Source organism: Bufo gargarizans, chromosome 9, assembly GCF_014858855.1.
Source record: "Bufo gargarizans isolate SCDJY-AF-19 chromosome 9, ASM1485885v1, whole genome shotgun sequence".
NCBI lineage: Eukaryota > Metazoa > Chordata > Amphibia > Anura > Bufonidae > Bufo > Bufo gargarizans.
Window position 1 is genome coordinate 60,436,703 of NC_058088.1, and position 22,291 is coordinate 60,458,993.

A 22,291-nucleotide genomic window follows, 5' to 3' on the forward strand; every position below is an offset into this window, starting at 1 on the left:
GACAATCTGGCTTCATGTCAGCAGAGAATTAGTTTGCATGTCATAGCAGAGAATCAGGCTTCACGTCAGCCACCACTGCAACAGTCCATTGGCATATATTTAGGCCCAGCACACAGGCAGAGGAGAGAGGTCCCGTAACAGACAATCTGGCTTCATGTCAGCAGAGAATTAGTCTTCATATCATAGCAGAGAATGAGGCTTCACGTCAGCCACCACTGCAACAGTCCATTGGCATATATTTAGGCCCAGCACACAGGCAGAGGAGAGAGGTCCCGTAACAGACAATCTGGCTTCATGTCAGCAGAGAATCAGTCTGCATGTCATAGCAGAGAATCAGGCTTCACGTCAGCCACCACTGCAACAGTCCATTGGCATATATTTAGGCCCAGCACACAGGCAGAGGAGAGAGGTCCCGTAACAGACAATCTGGCTTCATGTCAGCAGAGAATTAGTTTGCATGTCATAGCAGAGAATGAGGCTTCACGTCAGCCACCACTGCAACAGTCCATTGGCATATATTTAGGCCCAGCACACAGGCAGAGGAGAGAGGTCCCGTAACAGAGAATCTGTCTTCATGTCAGCAGAGAATTAGTCTGCATGTCATAGCAGAGAATGAGGCTTCACGTCAGCCACCACTGCAACAGTCCATTGGCATATATTTAGGCCCAGCACACACACAGGCAGAGGAGAGAGGTCCCGTAACAGACAATCTGGCTTCATGTCAGCAGAGAATTAGTCTGCATGTCATAGCAGAGAATGAGGCTTCACGTCAGCCACCACTGCAACAGTCCATTGGCATATATTTAGGCCCAGCACCCAGGCAGAGGAGAGAGGTCCCGTAACAGACAATCTGGCTTCATGTCAGCAGAGAATCAGTCTTCATATCATAGCAGAGAATCAGGCTTCACGTCACCCACCACTGTAAGAGTCCATTTTCATAAATTTAGGCCCAGCACCCAGGCAGAGGAGAGAGGTCCCGTAACAGACAATCTGGCTTCATGTCAGCAGAGAATCAGTCTGCATGTCATAGCAGAGAATCAGGCTTCACGTCACCCAACATTGGAACAGTCCATTGGCATATATTTAGGCCCCGGCACCCAGACAGAGGAGAGGTTCATTCAACTTTTGGTAGCCTCGCAATATAATGGTAAAATGAAAATAAAAATAGGATTGAATGAGGAAGTGCCCTGGAGTCCAATAATATATGGTTAAGGGGAGGTAGTTAATGTCTAATCTGGACAAGGGATGGACAGATCCTGTGGGATCCATGCCTGGTTCATTTTTATGAACATCAGCTTGACCACATTGGCTGTAGACAGGCGGCTGCGTTTGTCTGTAATGACGCCCCCTGCCGTGCTGAATACACGTTCAGACAAAACGCTGGCCGCCGGGCAGGCCAGCACCTCCAAGGCATAAAAGGCTAGCTCTGGCCACGTGGACAATTTAGAGACCCAGAAGTTGAATGGGGCAGAACCATCAGTCAGTACGTGGAGGGGTGTGCACATGTACTGTTCCACCATGTTAGTGAAATGTTGCCTCCTGCTAACACGTTGCGTATCAGGTGGTGGTGCAGTTAGCTGTGGCGTGTTGACAAAATTTTTCCACATCTCTGCCATGCTAACCCTGCCATCAAAGGAGCTGGCATTGACACAGCTGCCTTGGCGACCTCTTGCTCCTCCTCTGCCTTGGCCTTGGGCTTCCACTTGTTCCCCTGTGACATTTGGGAATGCTCTCAGTAGCGCGTCTACCAACGTGCGCTTGTACTCGCGCATCTTCCTATCACGCTCCAGTGCAGGAAGTAAGGTGGGCACATTGTCTTTGTAGCGTGGATCCAGCAGGGTGGCAACCCAGTAGTCCGCACAGGTTAAAATGTGGGCAACTCTGCTGTCGTTGCGCAGGCACTGCAGCATGTAGTCGCTCATGTGTGCCAGGCTGCCCAGGGGTAAGGACAAGCTGTCCTCTGTGGGAGGCGTATCGTCATCGTCCTGCCTTTCCCCCCAGCCACGCACCAGTGATGGACCCGAGCTGCGTTGGGTGCCACCCCGCTGTGACCATGCTTCATCCTCCTCCTCCTCCTCCTCCTCCTCCTCCTCCTCCTCCTCCTCCTCCTCCTCTTGCATCATCGCCCTAAGTGTTTTCTCAAGGAGACATAGAAGTGGTATTGTAACGCTGATAACGGCGTCATCGCCACTGGCCATGTTGGTGGAGTACTCGAAACAGCGCAACAGGGCACACAGGTCTCGCATGGAGGCCCAGTCATTGGTGGTGAAGTGGTGCTGTTCTGTAGTGCGACTGACCCGTGCGTGCTGCAGCTGAAACTCCACTATGGCCTGCTGCTGCTCGCACAGTCTGTCCAGCATGTGCAAGGTGGAGTTCCACCTGGTGGGCACGTCGCATATGAGGCGGTGAGCGGGAAGGCCGAAGTTACGCTGTAGCGCAGACAGGCGAGCAGCAGCAGGATGTGAACGCCGGAAGCGCGAACAGACGGCCCGCACTTTATGCAGCAGCTCTGACATGTCGGGGTAGTTGTGAATGAACTTCTGCACCACCAAATTCAGCACATGCGCCAAGCAAGGGATGTGCGTCAAATTGGCTAGTCCCAGAGCTGCAACGAGATTTCGCCCATTATCACACACCACCAGGCCGGGCTTGAGGCTCACCGGCAGCAACCACTCGTTGGTCTGTTGTTCTATACCCCGCCACAACTCCTGTGCGGTGTGGGGCCTGTCCCCCAAACATATGAGTTTCAGAATGGCCTGCTGACGTTTACCCCGGGCTGTGCTGAAGTTGGTGGTGAAGGTGTGTGGCTGACTGGATGAGAAGGTGGAAGAAGAGGAGGAGGAAGCCGAGAAGGAGGAGGTGGCAACAGGAGGCAAAGAATGTTGCCCTGCGATCCTTGGCGGCGGAAGGACGTGCGCCAAACAGCTCTCCGCCTGGGGCCCAGCTGCCACTACATTTACCCAGTGTGCAGTTAGGGAGATATAGCGTCCCTGGCCGTGCTTACTGGTCCACGTATCTGTGGTTAGGTGGACCTTGCTACAGATGGCGTTGCGCAGTGCACACTTGATTTTATCGGATACTTGGTTGTGCAGGGAAGGCACGGCTCTCTTGGAGAAGTAGTGGCGGCTGGGAACAACATACTGTGGGACAGCAAGCGACATGAGCTGTTTGAAGCTGTCTGTGTCCACCAGCCTAAATGACAGCATTTCATAGGCCAGTAGTTTAGAAATGCTGGCATTCAGGGCCAGGGATCGAGGGTGGCTAGGTGGGAATTTACGCTTTCTCTCAAATGTTTGTGAGATGGAGAGCTGAACGCTGGCGTGTGACATGGTTGAGACGCTTGGTGACGGAGGTGGTGGTGGTGGTGTTGGTGGTACATCCCCTGTTTGCTGGGCGGCAGGTGCCAACGTTCCTCCAGAGGCGGAGGAAGAGGCCGAGGCGGCAGCAGCAGAAGAGGCCGAGGCGGCAGCAGCAGAAGAGGTAGCAGGGGGAGCCTGAGTGACTTCCTTGGTTTTAAGGTGTTTACTCCACTGCAGTTCATGCTTTGCATGCAGGTGCCTGGTCATGCAGGTTGTGCTCAGGTTCAGAACGTTAATGCCTCGCTTCAGGCTCTGATGGCACAGCGTGCAAACCACTCGGGTCTTGTCATCAGCACATTGTTTGAAGAAGTGCCATGCCAGGGAACTCCTTGAAGCTGCCTTTGGGGTGCTCGGTCCCAGATGGCGGCGGTCAGTAGCAGGCGGAGTCTCTTGGAGGCGGGTGTTCTGCTTTTGCCCACTGCTCCCTCTTTTGCTACGCTGTTGGCTCGGTCTCACCACTGCCTCTTCCTCCGAACTGTGAAAGTCAGTGGCACGACCTTCATTCCATGTGGGGTCTAGGACCTCATCGTCCCCTGCATCGTCTTCCACCCAGTCTTGATCCCTGACCTCCTGTTCGGTCTGCACACTGCAGAAAGACGCAGCAGTTGGCACCTGTGTTTCGTCATCATCAGAGACATGCTGAGGTGGTATTCCCATGTCCTCATCATCAGGAAACATAAGTGGTTGTGCGTCAGTGCATTCTATGTCTTTCACCGCTGGGGAAGGGCTAGGTGGATGCCCTTGGGAAACCCTGCCAGCGGAGTCTTCAAACAGCATAAGAGACTGCTGCATAACTTGAGGCTGAGACAGTTTCCCTGGTATGCATGGGGGTGATGTGACAGACTGATGGGGTTGGTTTTCAGGCGCCATCTGTGCGCTTTCTGCAGAAGACTGGGTGGGAGATAATGTGAACGTGCTGGATCCACTGTCGGCCACCCAATTGACTAATGCCTGTACCTGCTCAGGCCTTACCATCCTTAGAACGGCATTGGGCCCCACCATATATCGCTGTAAATTCTGGCGGCTACTGGGACCTGAGGTAGTTGGTACACTAGGACGTGTGGATGTGGCAGAACGGCCACGTCCTCTCCCAGCACCAGAGGGTCCACTAACACCACCACGACCATGTCCGCGTCCCTTACTAGATGTTTTCCTCATTGTTATCGTTCACCACAACAACAAAAATATTATTTGGCCCAATGTATTGTATTCAAATTCAGCTGGATATAAATTTGAGGCCTAGTATTTAGGCGCTGGGTGACAGGTATGGGTTTAGTGACAGAATTAGACTTGGAAATGCACAGTAGCGGGTGTGTGAAGTTATTCTGAATGACCCTATGTGCACCTTGAATATTATATACCCTTTTAGGGATAGATTTCAAATAGCTCTGATATAGCAGAAACCACTAAATTATGAAATTGCTAAATTGGGAATTGTATTTCAACCCAGAACAAAAAATGTGCTTTGACGGACACTAAAAAACTTTCCCAGCCACAACAGGACAGCGGTAACGAGAGATTTAGCGGGATATAAATTTGAGGCCTAGTATTTAGGCGCTGGGTGACAGGTATGGGTTTAGTGACAGAATTAGACTTGGAAATGCACAGTAGCGGGTGTGTGTAAAGTTATTCTGAATGACCCAATGTGCACCTTGAATATTATATACCCTTTTAGGGATAGATTTCAAATAGCTCTGATATAGCAGAAACCACTAAATTATGAAATTGCTAAATTGGGAATTGTATTTCAACCCAGAACAAAAAATGTGCTTTGACGGACACTAAATAACTTGCCCAGCAACAACAGTACAGCGGTAACGACAGATTTAGCGGGATATAAATTTGAGGCCTAGTATTTAGGCGCTGGGTGACAGGTATGGGTTTAGTGACAGAATTAGACTTGGAAATACACAGTAGCGTGTGTGTGAAGTTATTCTGAATGACCCAATGTGCACCTTGAATATTATATACCCTTTTAGGGATAGATTTCAATACAGTTCGAGTTCGCTAATCCCTAATCTTAACCCCTTGTCTGCTGAAACGGTCCGTTACACAGCCGTTCCGATCGCTTTTGGTCTGATCATAATGAAGCAACGGCCTTATCATCTAAGGTGTGGCAACATTGCCAACACACTCATAGAGGTGATGATCACGAAAGGGGAATTGACACTTGTATGTGCCTTTTTTAGTTTTGTTTTTGCAGCCACACTGCAGCACCAGAGGCCAGAAAAATTAGGCATGTACACATGCCTGAAAAACAATGTTATTGTTGCAGCCGCTGTTGTAGCAGCGGCCGGAAAAATTTATGTTTTCAAGGCAGAAAGGTGACTAAAACATTGCGGCTTAAACCCTAGTTGGTGGCGGAGAATTCACGAAAGTCATCCGGTATGCAGACATTAAATACAGCAGCGTGGGGACCATTTTGAGGCCAAGGCATGTCATCAGGCCATTTGTTAGTTAAACGTATCCCCTACTGTCAGTCCCTTCGGGATCCATGCCTCATTCATCTTAAAGGGGTTCTGCACTTTCATTTAACTGATGATCTATCCTCTGGATAGATCATCAGCTTCTGATCGGCGGGGGTCCGACACCCGGGACCCCCGCCGATCAGCTGTTTGAGAAGGCAGCGGCGCTCCAGCAGCGCCGCGGCCTTCTCACTGTTTACCGCCGGGCCGCCCGCCCACTGACGTCACGACTTGTATCAACTAGAGTGGGCGCGGCTAAGCTCTGTTCACTTGAATGGAGCTTAGCCACGCCCACTCTAGTTGATACAAGTCGTGACGTCAGTGGGCGGCGGCCCGGCGGTAAACAGTGAGAAGGCCGCGGCGCTGCTGGAGCGCCGCTGCCTTCTTAAACAGCTGATCGGCGGGGGTCCCGGGTGTCGGACCCTGGCCGATCAGAAGCTGATGATCTATCCAGAGGATAGATCATCAGTTAAATGAAAGTGCAGAACCCCTTTAATGAAGGGGAGGTAATCAACACTTTTTTGACCGAGGCGACTTCTTTTGTCAGTGACAATGCCTCCTGCTGCACTGAAGGTCCTTTCTGACAGGACACTTGAAGCGGGGCAGGCCAGAAGTTCTATCGCAAACTGGGATAGTTCAGGCCACAGGTCAAGCCTGCACACCCAGTAGTCAAGGGGTTCATCGCTCCTCAGAGTGTCGATATCTGCAGTTAAGGCGAGGTAGTCTGCCACCTGTCGGTCGAGTCGTTCTCTAAGGCTGGATCCCGAAGGGCTGTGGCGATGTGTAGGACTGAAAAAGCTCTGCATGTCCTCCATCAACAACACATCTGTAAAGCGTCCTGTCCTTGCCGCCGTGGTCGTATTAGGAGGAGTATTACTTTCACCTCTTCCTCAGTTAGATTCCCGTTGTGCTGTGACATCCCCCTTATAAGCTGTGTAAAGCATATTTTTTAGTTTGGTTTTGAATTGCTGCATCCTTTCTGACTTCCGGTAATTTGGTAACATTTCCGCCACTTTCTGCTTGTACCGGGGGTCTAGTAGCATGGCCACCCAGTACAGGTCGTTCTCCTTCATCCTTTTTATACGAGGGTCCCTCAACAGACATGACAGCATGAAAGACCCCATTTGCACAAGGTTGGATGCCGAGCTACTCATTTCCCGTTCCTCCTCCTCACTGATGTCATTGACGGTCTGTTCTTCACCCCAGCCACGTACAACACCACGGGTCCCAGATAGGTGACAACAACGAGCACCCTGGGATGCCTGCTGTGGTTGGTCTTCCTCCTCCTCCAAGCCACATTCCTCCTCTGACTCCTCTTCCTCATACTCCTCTTGCAGTGTTGCCGCAGGTCCGGCAAGCGATGATGACAAGGCTGTTTCTGGTGGTGATGGTGACCACAACTCTTCCTCTTCCTCTTCCTCTTGACGCTCATCTACAGCCTGATCCAGGAATCTTCGCAGGGCACGCTCCAGGAAGAAAACAAGATGGGATGAGGTCGCTGATGGTGCCTTCGGTGCGACTGACTAGGTTTACCTCCTCAAAAGGAGCCTACAGCCATTGCGCATGAGCGTCCAGTAACGTGGCAAAAAAATTCCCAGCTCCGCAGAGGCTGTCCTAGCACCCCAGTCATACAAATACTCGTTGACGGATTTTTCTTGTTGAAGCAGGCGGTCGAACATTAGGAGTGTTGAATTCCAACGTGTCGGGCTGTCGCAAATTAAGCGCCTCACTGGCATTTTGTTTCGGCGCTGAATGTCTAAAAAAGTGCGCCATGGCCGTGTAGGAACGCCTGAAATGGCCACACACCTTCCTGGCCTGCTTGAGGACGTCCTGTAAGCCTGGGTACTTAGACACAAAGCGTTGCATGATGAGATTCAACACATGTGCCAAGCACGGCACATGTGACAACTGGCCCAAATTCAATGCCGCCGACAAATTGCTTCCATTGTCACACACCACTTTGCTGATCTCCAGTTGGTGCGGGGTCAGCCACTGATCCACCTGTGCGTTCAGGGCGGACAGGAGTGCTGGTGTGGTGTGGCTCTCTGTTTTCAGGCAAGTCAACCCCAAGACAGCGTGACACTGTCGTATCCGGGATGTTGAATAGCCCCTGGGGAGCTGGGGGGGATTCAGTTGATGTGCAGCCAGACGCCGCAGCAGAAGAGGACTCAGCCGAGGAGGTTATGGAAGAGGATGGAGTAGGAGGAGTAGAGGAGGTGGCAGTAGGCCTGCCTGCAAGTCGTGGCGGTGTCACCAACTCCGCTGCAGAGCCACGCATTCCATGCTTGGCAGCCGTCAGCAGGTTGACCCAATGCGCAGTGTAGGTGATATACCTGCCCTGACCGTGCTTTGCAGACCAGGTATCAGTGGTCAGATGGACCCTTGCCCCAACACTGTATGCCAGAGATGCCATGACTTCCTTTTCAATCACTGAGTAGAGGTTTGGGATTGCCTTATTAGAAACATTTTTTCGTCCAGGTACCTTACACTGTGGTGTCCCTATAGCGACACATTTTTTGAAGGCCTCAGACTCCACCAGCTGGTATGGTAAAAGCTGGCAGACTAAGAGTTCCGTCAAGCCAGCTGTCAGACGCCAGGCAAGGGGGGTGACTCTGTGACATTTGTTTCTTATGCTCAAACATTTCCTTTACAGACACCTGACTGTGGGCAGATGAGATGGAACTGCTGAAGGTGAGAGGCGGAGTGGCGGGTGGTTGAGAGGGGGCAAGGAGGACAGCAGTGGTTGACGTGACTGAAGATGCTGGACCAGGAGGAGGATGGTGGCTTTGAGCTTGTGTGCTGCTTCTACTCGTCATCATGTGTTGATCCCATAGGCGTTTGTGATGTGCGATCATGTGCCTTCGCAAAGCAGTTGTACCTAGGTGGGTGTTGGATTTCCCACGACTCAGTTTCTTTTGGCACAGGTTGCAAATGGCATCGCTGTTGTCAGAGGCAGACACACAAAAAAAATGCCACACTGCTGAGCTTTGCAATGACGGCATTCTGGTGGTGGCAACAGCATGCGTTGATTGGCGTGCTGTCTGGCTGACCCCGGGTGCCGATACATGCTGTCTGACTGTGCCACTTGCCCCTTGCGACGACCTCCCCCTGTTTCCAACTTGTCTCCTCCTCTCTGTCTCCCCTTCTGAACTTTCCCCCTCTTCTTCTTCTCTTCGAGCAGGCACCCACGTGGCATCCACAGACACATCATCATCATCAACCACTTCACTTGTATCTGACACCTCAGCAAAGGAAGCAGCAGCGGGTACAGCATCATCATCATCATCACACTGTACATCCATGTGTGTAATGCTGCCTGACAGAGACATTTCCCTGTTATCTACATCCCCTGGCAATAATGGTTGCGCATCACTAATGTCATCCAACTGATGTGTAAATAACTCCTCTGAGGGATCAAGTGAAGTGGCTGTGGTGGCTGTGGTGGCTGTGGTGGTGGTGGCGGCGGGGGGGAGAGTGGTAACTTGAGAGCAGGTGACCAAAGCTGAGCTGGAGGAGGATGGTGTGTCAAGGTTTTTAGCGGAAGCTGTTGAAGATTGGGTGTCCTGTGTAAGCCAGTTAACTATTTTCTCCGAATTTTTTGGGTTCAGGGTACGTGGCCTCTGAACACTGGGCATTATTCCAGGGCCAGTGAAAATCACAGCACCACGAACACGACGGCCCCTGCGGCATAGCCTGCTTCTGCCTGTCATTTTTTATTAGATAAGTGTTACTATGCGTGCAAGGTACTGTGCCACCCTATATAAGTGGTGGGCAGTGGGCACAGTGCAGTCTGTGTGGGCCTGACACACACGGCTTGAAAATGTGATTAGATCACAGAAAAATTTTAAATTGAATTTTTTTTCCTGCAAGGTATTTGAGTGAATGACACCCTGCAACGGTATGAGTGCAGGCCTAGCCACTAGCCAGTGGGCACAATACAGTATGTGTGAGCCTGACGCACACGGGCTTGCAAATGTGATTAGATCACAGAAAAGTTTTCAATATTTCTTTTTTTTCCTGCAAGGTATTTGAGTGAATGACACCCTGTAACGGTATGAGTGCAGGCCTAGCCACTAGCCAGTGGGCAAAATGCAGTATGTGTTGGCCTGACACGCACAGGCTTGCAAATGTGATTAGATCACAGAATTTTTTTAAATATAAATTTTTTTTTCTGCAAGGCATTTGAGTGAATGACACCCTGTAACGGTATGAGTGCAAGCCTAGCCACTAGCAGTATACAGTATGTGTGGGCCTGACGCACACGGGCTTGCAAATGTGATTATGTCACAGTAAAATATTAAATAGAATTTTTTTTATCTGCAAGGTATTTTCTGTCACACCCTGTATGAATGGTGTGCACACAGTGCTGTCTATGACTGAGCCTGCAGCCTCTCACACACGGGCAGCCAGGCAATTGAAATAAATATATATGAAAGAAAAAAAAGCACACTGATGTACCAGCCCTGAAAAGGGCTTTTTGGGGTGCTGTCAGGACGCTGTCCTTACAGCAGATGAGTCTGTGGACACAGAACAATGCCCTAGCTAACGCTTTCCCTTTTGAATCAGCAGCAGCTACACTCTCCCTCCTCTCACTGTGAATGCAGATTCCGAATGAATCTAAAATGGATGCTGTCCAGGATGTGGGAGGGTCTGGGAGGGAGGGTCTGCTGCTGATTGGCTGGAATGTGTCTGCTGACTGTGAGGTACAAGGTCAAAGTTTACTCAATGATGATGTATAGGGGGCGGACCGAACATCTCATATGTTCGCCCACAGCGGCGAACGCAAACAAGCTATGTTCGCCGGGAACTATTCGCCGGCGAATAGTTCGGGACATCACTATTCTCTTCATGTTCTTCGCCTACACAATGTATTTTATCGGCTGTAATCTGTGTAATGGAGTGGGCAAGCCAGGCTTCTCTTTAGCAATAGCTGGCACTGTTAAGATCTTTCTTAAACCTTTCATGACCAAGGGTCATTAATGCCCCAGTGTCCAGGTCAAAATTTACAAATCTGACATGCTTCAGTCACTTTATGTTGTAATTGCTTTGGAACACTTTTATTTATCCAAGCCATTCTGAGATTGTTTTCTCGTGACACATTGTACTTCATGAATTTGAGTCAATATATTTCACCTTTATTTATGAAAAAAAATCCAAAATTTACCAAACATTTTGAAAAATTCACAATTTTCAAAATTTCAATGTCTCTGCTTCTGAAACAGAAAGTCATACCTAATAAAATATTTATTACTTAGCATGTCTACTTTATGTTGGCATCATTTTGGAAATGTCATTTTATTTTTTTAGGACATTAGAAGGCTTAGAAGTTTAGAAGGAATTTTTAAGATAATTTCCAAAACTCACTTTTCAAGGACCAGTTCAGGTCTAAATTCACTTTGTGGGGCTTACAAAGTGGAAACCCCCCATAAATGAGCCCAATGTAGAAACTACTCCCCTCAAGTTACTCAAAACTGATTTTACAAACTTTGTTAACCCTTTAGGTGTTCCACAAGAATTAAAGGAAAATGGAGATGAAATTTCTAAATTTTACTTTTTGGGCAGATTTTCCATTTTATTACATTTTTTTCTTTAACACATTGAGGGTTAACAGCCAAACAAAACTCAATATTTATTACCCTGATACTGCGGTTTACAGAAACACCCCACATGTGGTCGTAAACTGATGTAAGGGCGCACGGCAGGGTGCAGAAGGAAAGGAACGCCGTATGGTTTCTGGAAGGCAGATTTAGCTGGACTGGTTTTAGATGCCATGTCCCATTTAAAGCCCCCCTGATGCACCCATACAGTAGAAACTCCCAAAAAGTGACCCTATTTTGGAAACTAGGGGATAAGGTGCCAGTTTAAGTGGTACTATTTTGGGGTACATATGATTTTTAATTGCTCTATATTAATTTTTTTGTGAGGCAAGGTAACTGAAAAATGGCTGTTTTGGCACTTTTTTTTTTACAAGATTCATCTGACAGGGTAGATCATGTGCTATTTTTATAGAGCAGATTGTTATGGACGCAATGATATCAAATATGTCTACTTTCTTTGTTTGTTTGTTTCAGTTTTAGATAATAAAGCATTTTTTTAAAAGAAATTATGTTTTTGTGTGTCCATTTTCTGAATGTCATTAGTTTTTATTTTTCTGCCGATCTTCTTGTGCAGGGGCTTGTTTTTTGCAGAAAGAGTTGAGGGTTTTTTTGGTGCCATTTTTGGGTACATAGGATTTTTTGATCATTCATTATTACACTTTAATTGGTCAAGGTGACCAAAAAACTGTCTGTTTTGGAACAGTTTTTATTTATTTATTTTTACAGCGTTTATCTGAGGGGTTAAGTCATGTAACAGTTTTATAGAGCAGATCGTTACAGACGTGGCAATACCCAATATGTATACTTTTTCTTATTTATTTAGGTTTTACACAATAATAGCATTTCTGAAACCAAAAAAATTATGTTTTAGTGTCTCCATAGTCTGAGAGCCATAGCTTTTTTATTTTTGCAAAGCGTCCGGTTGCCATGGCAACCATCGGGCGCTGCCATCGCAGTGCGGTAGCCCCGATGGTGGAGAGAGGGAGCCCCCTCCCTCTATTAACCCAATGGATGCCGCAGCAGCGGCATCTATGGGGTTACAGCAGAGTGTCAGCATAGAGCTGACACTCTCTGCTGATGGCGGCAGCACAGGAATGGAGCCGCCGCCATCACACACAGCAGGGGGACCACATCGGAGGCAGGGGGCAGCGCTGGAAAGGGGGGGTACAGCCAACATTGAGGGAGGCTGAGGCAGCACGAAATGGGGGCAGGAGGAATGTATGGGGCGGGGAGGGGGCGGACCGCATCAGGGCAGGCGCTGCATGAATATGGAAATGAGCTTCAGGGGCAGGCGGACACAAGGGGGAGCTTGGAGGGGCACAGATCGGGGGGCACGAGGAACACTACCTGATTTCAGGCTCTGATCTGCAGAGCGCAGCTCAGAGCCTGAAACCGGCATTTTTTCACTGCGGCGATCCGATTGTTTAGTCTGCATAGACTAACCAATCGGATCAATTGCCGGCAAGGGGCCACTCTGATTGGTCCCTTGTCGGCATTACTGAACTGTATGCTGTCCGTGACAGCATCAGGGCAGGGGAAGAAGCTTTAATCCAAGCGCTTTGCAGGGCTTGGATTAAAGAACTGGCTTGACGTTTATACACGTGGTAGCTGCACGGGGCATGTGCAAATATTACGTATATAAACGGATTGCAGTCGGGAAGGGGTTAAAAGGGTTGTCCCACAAATAATATTCTAAAGTTTTCTAACCAGCACCCGGATCTGAATACTTTTGTAATTGCATGTAATTAAAAATTTAGTATAGCTACTGAGTTATTCAATAAAATCTGCCTGTATAGCGCCACCTGTTTTCTCTTTTTCTAATTTCTTTGTCCTGCTCACGTAGGTGGACGCACATGCTCAGTTCCATCCATCAACTGCTCCCAGCTGCAGCAGACATAACAAGCCCTTTGAGAAAAGATACGGCTCCTGAGCTGCCAGCTTGAAATAAATCATGCAGAACACGTGGAGCGATGATTGGGGACATCTCTGGATCCATGCGAAGTACAGGGCTGGTTCTAGCTTTCTTAGGCTACTTTCACACTAGCGTTCGGCTGTCCGCTCGTGAGCTCCGTTTGAAGGGGCTCACGAGCGGACCCGAACGCCTCCGTCCAGCCCTGATGCAGTCTGAATGGACGCGGATCCGCTCAGACTGCATCAGTCTGGCGGCGTTCAGCCTCCGCTCCGCTCGCCTCCGCACGGACAGGCGGACAGCTGAACGCTTGCAGCGTTCGGGTGTCCGCCTGGCCGTGCGGAGGTGTGCGGAGGTGTGCGGATCCGTCCAGACTTACAATGTAAGTCAATGGGGACGGATCCGTTTGAAGATGCCACAATATGGCTCAATCTTCAAGCGGATCCGTCCCCCATTGACTTTACATTGAAAGTCTGGACGGATCCGTCCGAGGCTATTTTCACACTTAGCTTTTATATGCCAAAATAATGCAGACGGATCCGTTCTGAACGGAGCCTCCGTCTGCATTATTATGATCGGATCCGTTCAGAACGGATCCGATCGAACGCTAGTGTGAAAGTAGCCTTAGAATGAGATTGTCATGTACTGTCTGATTTTCATTTTTTCCATAATCCCTTTAATGGGACACTTTTATCAGAAAGTGCCCACCCTCCAGTTTCATTAAAAATGTATGACTAGTTTAAACAACTGCATCAGCCAATATGGAGTAAAATATGTATGGCCATGTCTGCTGAACGGACATTCACCAGATGATTGTTTGTTCAACTGCTGTTCAACCGTCAACCAACTTCTATCTAATGTGTATGGCCAGCTTTAGAAGTTGCAAAATTGCTATAAAAGCAATGATATCCTCTCTAGTTGGTTACACTTTTAATTTATAAAGATTTGTATAGTGATTAAAATCTACTCTCACCTTTTTAATTATTTAAACCTGTCAATGACAACATGTACAATAACAGCATGAACAGTGGATGTCATCTCTTTACAGGTGGGGTGAGCAGAGAGAGTCCCATAGCCACCAGGTACCTGCTGTTTCACACAGCAGACACCTGGTGGCTAACATCTGCGATTGGTGATAATGCCGATTGTAGACATTTAACCCCTCAGATGTCCACAGCATCTTAGGCAGCTCTCCCAGCAGGGGCATAACTACCATAGTGGCAGACCATGGGGCCCAGGGCAAGAGGGGGCACAGTGCTAGTTAGGATTTTCTCCTCTTCTACTGGAGGTGAAAACTCGGTCAGGACTCTACCCTCTAAATGAACAACTTTTAACAAATGAAGCAGTGGAAAAATGGCCCAAGGGTCATAAAAAAAAGGTTTAGGCAGAAAACCTTCTGTCCTGTGTGGGGGCCTGGTTTGATTGTTGCTATGGGGCCCTTACTTCTCTATGTACACCACTGTTTCCCAGGGAGTGGTAACAGTGTTAGGCCTCATGCACACGACAGTTTTTTTTCACGGTCCGAAAAAACGGGGTCCGTGGGTCCGTGATCCGTGACCGTTTTTTCGTCCGTGGGTCTTCCTTGATTTTTGGAGGATCCACGGACATGAAAAAAAAGTCGTTTTGGCGTCCGCCTGGCTGTGCGGAGCCAAACGGATCCGTCCTGAATTACAATGCAAGTCAATAGGGACGGATCCGTTTGAAGTTGACACAATATGGTGCCATTTCAAACGGATCCGTCCCCATTGACTTTCAATGTAAAGTCTGGAGTTGTTTTATACCATCGGATTGGAGTTTTCTCCATTCCGATGGTATATTTTAACTTGAAGCGTCCCCATCACCATGGGAACGCCTCTATGTTAGAATATACTGTCGGATATGAGCTACATCGTGAAAATCAGATCCGACAGTATATTCTAACACAGAGGCGTTCCCATGGTGATGGGGACGCTTCAGGTTAGAATATACTGAAAAACTGTGTACATGACTGCCCCCTGTTTTTAACTCATTGGTGGCCAGTGCGGCCGCCCCCCCTCCCTCCCCTGTAGTTAACTCATTGGTGGCCAGTGCGGCCGCCCCCCCCCCCCTCCCTCCCCTGTAGTAAACTCGTTGGTGTCCAGTGGGCCCCCCCTCCCTCCCCTGTAGTTAACTCGTTGGTGGCCAGTGGGCCCCCCCTCCGTCCGCTATAGATAACTCATTGGTGTCCAGTGGGCCCCCCCTCCGTCCGCTATAGATAACTCATTGGTGTCCAGTGGGCCCCCCCTCCCTCCGCTGTAGATAACTCGTTGGTGGCCAGTGGGCCCTCTCCCCTCCCTCCCCCTCCTAATTAAAATCGCCCCCCTATCATTGGTGGCAGTGGTGAGTACCGATCGGAGTCCCAGTGTAATCGCTGGGGCTCCGATCGGTAACCATGGCAACCGGGACGCTACTGCAGTCCCGGTTGCCATGGTAGCTTAGCAATTTGTAGAAGCTTCATACTTACCTGAAGAGCTGCGATGTCTGTGACCGGCCGGGAGCTCCTCCTACTGGTGAGTGAAAGGTCTGTGCGGCGCATTGCTTATAGCACAGACCTGTCACTTACCAGTAGGAGGAGCTCCCGGCCGGTCACAGACATCGCTGCTCTTCAGGTAAGTATAAAGCTTCTACAAATTGCTAAGCTACCATGGCAACCGGGACTGCAGTAGCGTCCCGGTTGCCATGGTTACCGATCGGAGCCCCAGCGATTACACTGGGACTCCGATCGGTACTCACCACTGCCACAAATGATAGGGGGGCGATTTTAATTCGGAGGGGGTGGGAGGGGAGAGGGCCCACTGGCCACCAATGAGTTATCTATAGCGGACGGAGGGGGGGCACACTGGACACCAATTAGTTAACTACAGGGGAGGGAGGGGGGGCTGGCTACCAAGAAGTTAACTACAGGGGAGGGGGGGGGGCGGCCGCACTGGCCACAAATGAGTTAAAAACAGGGGGGGGGGGGTCTGCCCCTTGCTGCCTGGCAGCACCTGCCAGGCAGCAGGGGGCAGTCATGTACACAGTTTTTCAGTATATTCTAACCTGAAGCGTCCCCATCACCATGGGAACGCCTCTATGTTAGAATATACTGTCGGAAATGAGTTTTCACGAAGTGAAAACTCACCTCTGAAAAAGCTTTTATGCAGACGGATCTTCGGATCCGTCTGTATGAAAGCAACCTACGGCCACGGATCACGGACACGGATGCCAATCTTGTGTGCATCCGTGTTCTTTCACGGACCCATTGACTTGAATGGGTCCGTGAACCGTTGTCCGTCAAAAAAATAGGACAGGTCATATTTTTTTGACGGACAGGATACACGGATCACGGCCTCGGCTGCAAAACGGTGCATTTTCCGATTTTTCCACGGACCCATTGAAAGTCAATGGGTCCGCGAAAAAAAACGGAAAACGGCACAACGGCCACGGATGCACACAACGGTCGTGTGCATGAGGCCTTACTGTGTGAAATAGTAGGCACCCGGGACTAATGTCTGACATTGGAGATAATGCTAATTGCAGACATTTGACCCATCAGATGCTCACAGCATCTGAGGCAGCTTTCCCAGGGAGTGCTCACTCCTGAGGTCAGAACGGCTTCCCCATGCTGAGATCAGAGAAGCCTTTCATTGCCTGCAATAGCCTGGGTCTCTGAAGAAAGCTAGCCTATTACAGCTGGTTTTCTTATGGAGGCCTGCAGGTGGCAGGGTCCCATAAGAACAGAGTGAATCTGCAATACATTGCAGGATAGATTGGAGGCTTGGGCAGAGAAGTGGCAGATGGAAGGTTCTGCACATAGGAAGGAAAAATACATGTCACCAGTTCTTACTGAATGGTAAAACACTGGGTAAGGCCTCGTTCACACGAGCGTGACGGATTGGCTCTGGATACGTTCAGGGTGCGTTCATGGAAACTCACAACATTTTTTTTGTGTTCAGTTTTTTCCGCACGGGTGCAATGCGTTTTGATGCGTTTTTCACGCACGTGATAAAAAACTAAAGGTTTAAAAACATCTCTTAGCAACCATCACTGAAAAACCCATTGCATCCGCACTTGCTTGCGGATGAAATGCGTTTTCACTGAAACCCCATTCACTTCTATAGGGCCATGGCAGCGCCAAAAAAATTTGAATATAGAATGCATGCGTTTTTCACGCAACGCAGAACTGATTTACACAGTCCTATTGATTTCAGTGCGGGTGCTATGCGTTCACGTCACACATTGCACCCGCATGGAAAACTCGCTCGTGTGAAAGGGGTTACACACTGACATGGACAAGGACTTAGGAATTTTAGTGAACAGCAAACTAAACTAGAAACCAGTGCCAGTTATTCACTCTATAGATGTTATAACTATGTATAACTATTTCAGGGGTCAGTACAGAGATCTCTCCCATCATCTATTTATCCCCAGGATTGTGACTGTGACGAGGGGACATCCTCTGCGTCTGGAGGAAAGAAGGTTTGTACACAAACATAGAAGAGGATTCTTTACGGTAAGAGCAGTGAGACTATGGAACTCTCTGCCTGAGGAGGTGGTGATGGTGAGTTCACTAAAGGAATTCAAGAGGGGCCTGGATGTATTTCTGGAGTGTAATAATATTACAGGCTATAGCTACTAGAGAGGGGTCGTTGATCCAGGGAGTTATTTTGATTGCCTGATTGGATCAGAATTGATTGGCTGTACTGGATGGACAGATGTCTTTTTTCAACTTTATAAACTATGTGACTATGATAATTCATCGCAATGTAAGGCAGAAGCAACCTAAAGATCACATATTCAAGTCTCCTAGGGGGGCTTAAAAAAGGTAAAACAAAATAATAATTTTAATTAAAAATTCAAAGTAAGTAATAAAAAAAATCTAAATGGCTGATTTGCTGATTTTTAGTCTCTTCACCGCCCCAAAAATTTAAAAAGTGATCAAAAAGTCATATACACTCCAAAATGGTATCAATAAAAACTACAGATCGTCCTGCAAACACTGAGCCCCAGCTTTGTAGATAGAAATGTAGAAGTAATAGGGGTGAAAATATGGCAATGCAAAGAAAAAAATATTATTTTCCAAAGTTTCTATTTATTTTTTTGTATTAAATACAAGAAAAACTATATAGATGGTATCACTGCAATCATGCTGATTTGGAGAATGATGTGAACAGTTCAGTTTCACTGCATAGGGAATGCTATAAAAACAAAACCATAAAACGATGGAGCAACTTTTTCCAATTTCACTCCATTTGGATTTTTTTTCCAGCTTCCCACTACATCACATGCAATTGTAAATGATGACATTAGAAAGTGCAACTTGTTCCGCAAAAAGCAAGCCCTCCAACATTGAACAGAAAAATTGAGAAAAAAAATTAAAATTGCCCGGTCCTCTATGGGTTAAGTTAATTACATAACATTTTAGGCTACTTTCACACTAGCGTTTTTGCTGGATCCGTCATGGTTCAGCTTCCCTTATGATAATACAACCGGTTGCATCTGTTATGAACGGATCTGGTTGTATTATCTGTAAAATAGCAATGTCCAAGAAAACGGATCCGGCATCAATCACTTACATTGGGGGACATTTAGCAGTAATAATAATAATAATATTATTAATAATAACTAGTATTTATATAGCGACTTTCTCCCAGGGGACTCAAATCGCTTTTCAGGGCACGCTCTCAGAATTAACCAAATCGGCAGCCGAATAGTAATAGATGTTATTATCCGCCTATTTCTCTCGATTTGCTGCATTTTAACGTCAGTAGCACTAAGATGCGTTTTTTTTTTTTAAGCAGAAATTAAAGCAGAAATGCGCCATTTCAGCCAACCTTGCCAGACCACAACTGCAACTTTTGAAACATATTTGCGACTTTTGAAGCATGTTTGTGGCATTTCCAGTGGTAAATTGCGACTTTTGTCCCAGACTGTTATTGTTTTGTTTTTGTTAAATGTCGATTTACTGAAAAACCCTCTCAATTAGCTCATTTATATTAGAGAAAAATGTCATTTATTATTATTGCTTTAATACTTAGGCTACTTTCACACTAGCGTTTTTTGCGGATCCGTCATGGATCTGCAAAAACGCTTTTTGTAACAATAATACAACCGCATGCATCCGTCATGAACGGATCCATTTGTATTATGTCTTCTATGACGGATCCGTCATGAACTCCATTGAAAGTCAAAGGGGGACAGATACGTTTTCTATTGTGCCAGATTGCGTCAGAGAAAACGGATCCGTCCCCATTGACTTATATTGTGTGTTAGAACGGATCCGTCTCGCTCCGCATCCCAGGACAGACAGAAAACCGCTGCAGACAGCGTTTTAGTGTCCTCCTCTAGAGAGGAATGGTGACTGATCGGAGACAAACTGGTGCATTCTGAGCAGATCCTTTTCCATTGAGAATGTATATGATCCGTTTTGGACCGCTTCTGAGAGCCCTGAACGGATCTTACAAACGGAAAGCCAAAACGCTAGTGTGAAAGGAGCCTTAGCTATCATTTGTTCCCATGACAAGTTTTTTCATAAATGTGTCTTTTTACACAAAACACCACCACATAATCTGGTTTAATTGTCTGCAACAATTTGAGCCATTTCTGCCGATAAGAGGATGATAAATGAGGGATAGTATGCGCCAATTTGATAGCCCCGCCCACTTTGAAATGTACAACTAATTTCTGGCGTAATGCATTTTTTATGGTGAAAATTTTGGAGAAAACAGTTGATATATTCGGCACAAATCAAAACTCCATTCTTTTTGGTGCATTTTACTCCATAATTCCGGTGGAACATGATTAGTAAATGGCCCCTGATGTGTTTCATGTCGCATCCGTCTTGCTCGGCATCCGCATTCTGTGATGGGAATGTCAAACGGAACAGGATGCATTCTGGTGCACTCCGTTCCATTCAGTTCAGTTTTTTCCCCGTTGACAATGAATAGGGACAAAATTGAAGCTTTTTCCTCCGGTATTGAGATCCTATGACGGCTATCAATAGTGGAAAGAAAAAACCGCAGATGTGAAAGTAGCCTTACTTGCTTTTTCCCCTCCATTTCCTAAGATTGTTCACATAATCATGTGGAGTAAAGTCTTAATCTGGGAGTCAACAAAGTTTAGCTCAGAAAGAACTTCCCCACTTTAAATAGAACGGCAGGTTTGCAGCCACCCCCACCCAAATGGGGAACATGAGGCACCAGTTCCCATCACTGTTGGGGTCCCAGCAACCCTGGGAATCAGACACATCACATATTCTAGTGTGGAGCTTTATTTGACCTTAACATTCACTGCTAACTTTCATCATTAATCCTTCATCATCCTACACTACCAGAGATACTAGATATTACCCAGTAAACCACTCTATGCCACCAAGAATACCCCAACAATAAAGTAAAACTTTAAAGGCTATGGACACCTTTGAATGCATCTTTTTATTACTGCATTGCACTTTTTGGGGGGCTAAAAATGTATTTATTAGATCTTCATTAATCATTTTCTATTGTTTGCCCTCATCCTCATTCTCTAGAAGTTACCTTCTCATCCTGAGATCTCCTGAAAGCTCAAACGCGTACTTAAGCTGAAGAATTTTCATATTGACTACGGGAGACCCCTTAGGATTGGATTCCTAAAACCACCCAGTATTTTTTTTTGCATTGCACTGTTTTATTTGGTACTTCTTTTAACAGCAGCATTACTGGGCACTTTAATGAGTATTATTTGGATATTGCATAATGGTGGCACTATATGGTAGTATCGTGTAGGCTGTATACTGCTGTTTTGTCTTGGCACTATATAGCGATGGGTTGAAATTGTGAGAAAAATTGTCTAAAAATAGGAAAGCTTTCCTTTTCCCATTTTCCTTCTTGAATATACCTAACAACTATGACAGAGCAGAGCAATAAAAATATAACATTTCTTCTATAATATCATTACAAAGTATATCTATTCAACATAACATTAACCATTGACAGCATCCAGAGAGAAGTGCAGGTCACTTACTTGCAGTGGGAGTCTCGATCCCCTTCTTTTCCAAACACTCTTTGAGCACACACTGGTAATCTTCAGCTCTTGGAGTCACATTTATGTGCTGAGGGAGAGCCAAAAACTCTTGGACCAGATACAAATTCCTACAAGATAAGAAAAACCAAGCCAGGTATAGCACAACTGACTTGTCCGGACCTATCACTTAGCGCATCACATGATGTTTTTTGTAAGCAATAATTAAGACAATGATTTCTGTTACTGCAAATATTTACATAATGCACGCCAGCCTGTTCTCATATAAAATTTAAATCAAGTCAATTGGGATTAAGTTTGGCAACTCTTTAGAGTTTTTGTTTTTCACTGGTTTCTCAATCTCAAAAACAGACATTCACCTCCATAAATTGCCAGGTAACGTAAGCTATGTTTTTGCAGAGCGGGAGACAATCTAATTACTTCAAAGAATGCTATATATACTTAAAGAGGAAAACCATAGAAATAAGATAATAATGCACTTAGTAAAGTAGATGCAAGCACTATATATGGACAAAGTCCTCACTCTGATATGATAATATCTGAGACACTTAGTCAATATATTTTGATCAAAACACATCTAAGCCCGCCTACCGAACGCCAAGGTGGTCTCAGGTCAGGCGGGTCCTACGGTCAACCTACCTAAGCCGTTGGGCTTCTATGTTCAGGAGCGCAGACGCCGCACATATGGTGTGCTGATCCTAGTCACCTCCATGTGCATCAAGCAACCGATGGGAGGGGGAGCAAGAACACCCATATGTACCACCTAATCAAGGCGCTCTATTGGATAGGAAGGGCAAAAGTGCAGAGGAATGCTACTCCCAAGATATAATAGGTGCGCATTCACACTTGAAGGTGCCACTCCCTCAAGCAAATACTACATAGACAAAAAAAATTCCACAGAAAAAAACTAAGATAAAAACATCCTGCACGATATGATATACAAAT

At 47.1% G+C, this 22,291-nt stretch overlaps 1 protein-coding gene across 1 annotated transcript in view; it reads right to left on the minus strand.

The window, feature by feature from the left end:
• LOC122946238 (cytochrome P450 2F2-like) overlaps window positions 1–21,449 on the minus strand; it is a 99,195-nt gene extending 77,746 nt beyond the window's left edge. Inside the window, exon 1 of the mRNA XM_044305701.1 lies at window positions 21,329–21,449. The gene's annotated coding sequence lies outside the window, so the exon portion shown is untranslated. The remainder of the gene's footprint in view (window positions 1–21,328) is intronic.
• Window positions 21,450–22,291: the final 842 nt, after the last annotated feature.